Here is a 3,498-nt window from a genome sequence, read left to right on the forward strand (position 1 = left end):
TATCAAGACCATGGAGTTATAGCATATAAGAGTCGCAAGCTTGATGATAAGGAGCATCAACTACATGTCTATGATCAAGAGATGTTGGCAATTTTGCATGCTATTAAAAAGTGGCATCATTATATATATGGCAGCCATTTCAAGGTTAAAAGCGACCACCGTGTGCTGAAATATTTCCTTTCCCAATAAAATTTGTCTCCTAAACAATAGAGGTGGCTAGCTACTCTTCAAAGCTATGATTTTGAAATATCCTATATGGCTGGAAAAGACAACATTGTAGCAGATGCTTTATCAAGAATGTGGGTATGCTCCATCTCTACAATTTCAATTGTGCATAAGGATTGGATCAATGATATTCAAGAAGAGTATCTGCTTTATGAGAAAGCATAAAAAATGATGAAGGAATTTTAGCAAGGCAAAGGAGAAGAGTATTCCAATTTCAAATGGCATAACGATCTTCTATGGTATCATGGTAGAGTCTACTTGACACCACAATCTTCTTTCAAAGACCATATTTTGCATGAGATACACTCTTCGCCTTTAGTAGGACACCATGGGGCTGTTCAAAACCTTTGATAATATCCATAAGAGCTTCTATTGGAAGGGTATTTGGAGGGATGTTAAGGATTGTGTTATGCAATGTCTTCCATGCCAACAAAACAAGAACTCTTCTCTTCTACCCGGCGGCTTACTTCAACCACTTCCTATTCCTCATGGTAAGTGGATTGATATTACCATGGATTTTATTGTGGGATTACCTACAACAAAGCATGGGTGGAATAGCATTTATGTGGTGGTAGACTGGTTGACTAAATCAGCCCATTTCATCCCTACCAAAGCTCAATTTACAACAAAGCAAGTGGCTAAACAATTTATGGAATCTATCTTCAAGCTTCATGGAATGCCAATGAAGATTGTGTCCGATCAAGACACTAAGTTTATGGGCAACTTTTGGAGGAGTTAATTCTCTTCAATGGGGACTCTATTGACTCCTAGTACAATATACCATCCACAAACTGATGCAAGAGGTGAGTATCTTGTTGTTGCAGCATTCATCTTTGATTCTCAGCCATTCATGGCAATACATTTTTATGCCTAGCCACCTTGGCTATGGTTTCTTTGGCATATTTGGTGTATTCTTGTATTTTCCAGTTATTTTGTTTGCTGTGAGAGTTTCCTCTTTTATACAAATGAAATGGAGCTTAATAAGTGTGACTAACTGGATTGGCCATCATGCTAACCGAGCTTGCTAACTATGCATTGCACAATTACAAGCTTGTAAAGTTCATGAAGCTATGCCTCGATCACTTTGCATTTTTATGAGCAAAGAGAAGTAGTTGTTTTCTCACAAAAAAGGATGGATGGCACCCTTCGTGCAAAACAAACTATGTGCTCTAGATGTAGTGTTATGTAAAATCCCACCAATCCCAAGTTGGAATATGTGCAAAAAAAACTATGGAGACTTAAAACCTTAGAGAAGGTAGCATTGATGTTGATCCTAACATAACCACAATTATGCACTAGTATTAGTTTACATAGGTAAAGGGAAAGGAAGTTGTAACTAGAAAAAAATTGTGTTAAAGATCAAGCTAGCCCTATTTATCATGGTTAAGACCAATGTTTACAATGTGAGAGAGAGAGGCGCAAGCTATGTGGGTTCACATGTTTTTTTTTTGTAATGCGTGAAATCGTATTAAAATGTAAATAGTTACATCATCCTACAGATGCAATGTGGCTCATGCCATGGCTTCTAATTTCCTATAAAATAGCTTAAAGATCCAGTTCTTTATAATCAGAGGCTTTTGCACAGAAGTGATCTCCAACTTCAGTTGTCTAATACAACAAAGTCAAACATATCTTTGTTATCAACTGAAGGGAGGTGAGCCCTAAAGTGGAAGCATGAGTGGGAGTAAGAGCTATGGTGGAATGAGCAAGATCAAGAGAGAGAGACACACACACACCTGCAGTGTGCAAGCGCGGATACTGTCAATTTAGTAATACATGGGCGGCTAGGCAGAGGCGCATTTACCCCCAACAACGTCCCACTTAAAGGGAATCTTCCTTGGTGAGGAGTGAAAAGAAAAAAGAAAAGACAGTACAAGATCTACATAGATACAACAGGATGAGGAAAGATGTCATCTCATGCAGCACCCATCAACCTCCTAAGGAAGGCAAAGCGCTCTGTAGAGGGGCTTTTCATGAGCAAGTCTGCAAAATTCTAGTCAGTTGACATCTTGACAAGATCAATAGACCTGTCCTCAATGACCTCATGAATGAAGTGATATATCACCTCAATGTGTTTCGTCTTCACATGGAAGACTGGATTCTTGGCTAACTGGATAGCACTCATAGAGTCCAAATGTAGTGTAGGGATAGCGTATGCAATACTAAGGTCAACAACCAAACGACCCAACCAAATGGCCTCCTTGCAAGCCTCAATGGGGCTACAACATACTCAATCTCTGTAGTAGAAAGGGCTGTGCATTTCTGCACCCTGGACATCCATGAAACAATACCTTCAGCAAAAGTGAGCACATAGTTAGAAGTGGACTTTCTACTATCTGCATGTCCTGCATAGTCAAAGTCAGTGTATCCCACGACTCCTATATCCTGGCTACCATAGCATATGCACATATCAGCAGTGCCTTTCAAGTACCTCATGATACCCTTCATGGCATCCCAATGCCTCTTGCCAGGTGCAGCCATATAATGTGCCACAACACCAACAACTGCAAATGCAATATCTGGACGGGTGGCTATCATGGCATACATAAGATTGCCCACTGCAGATGCACAAGGAATCTTGGCCATTTTGGCCCTCTGCTCATCTGTCTGTGGACAATTGGCCTATGATACCTTCACATGAAAAGGCAATGGACAGCCAATAGACTTCATATCCTGCATACAGAAGCACTCAAGGACTTTATGGATATACTCCTTCTATGACAGATAGAGTAGTCCCCGAGACCTATCATGCATAATGTGCATACCAAATATATGAGAGGCATGTCCCAGATCTTTCATCTCAAAGCTCTTCTTGAGCTAAGCCTTAAGAGCATCTAGATCATCATGAGCTTTCCCTACTAAAAGCATATCATCCACATAGAGTACCAAAATCAATAATGAACCATCACGGGCTTTCTTCATTTACAAGCACAGATCCATAGCACTACGATAATAGCCCTGTGATTGCTTGAATGCATCAAATTTCTGGTACCATTCCCTAGGTGCCTGCTTCAAGCCATAAAGACTATTCCTCAATCTACACACTAGGTGTTTCCTGCCAGGCTTTGGAAAGCCCTTAGGCTGCTCTATGTATATCTCATCATGTAAGTCTCCATGTAAGAAAGTCTTCTTGACATCCAATTGATACAAGTCCAAGTCAAGCTGTGCAGCCAAATCCAAAACTAAGTGTAGCATGGTCATCTAATTTCCACATGTAACCATTAAATTGAAAATACAAAGAATAGACTAAATGCCAAGATAAAAAAAGGTTTA

Source organism: Lygodium microphyllum, chromosome 30, assembly GCF_053477565.2.
Source record: "Lygodium microphyllum isolate KBCC chromosome 30, Lygodium_microphyllum_v1.1.10, whole genome shotgun sequence".
Taxonomy (NCBI): domain Eukaryota; kingdom Viridiplantae; phylum Streptophyta; class Polypodiopsida; order Schizaeales; family Lygodiaceae; genus Lygodium; species Lygodium microphyllum.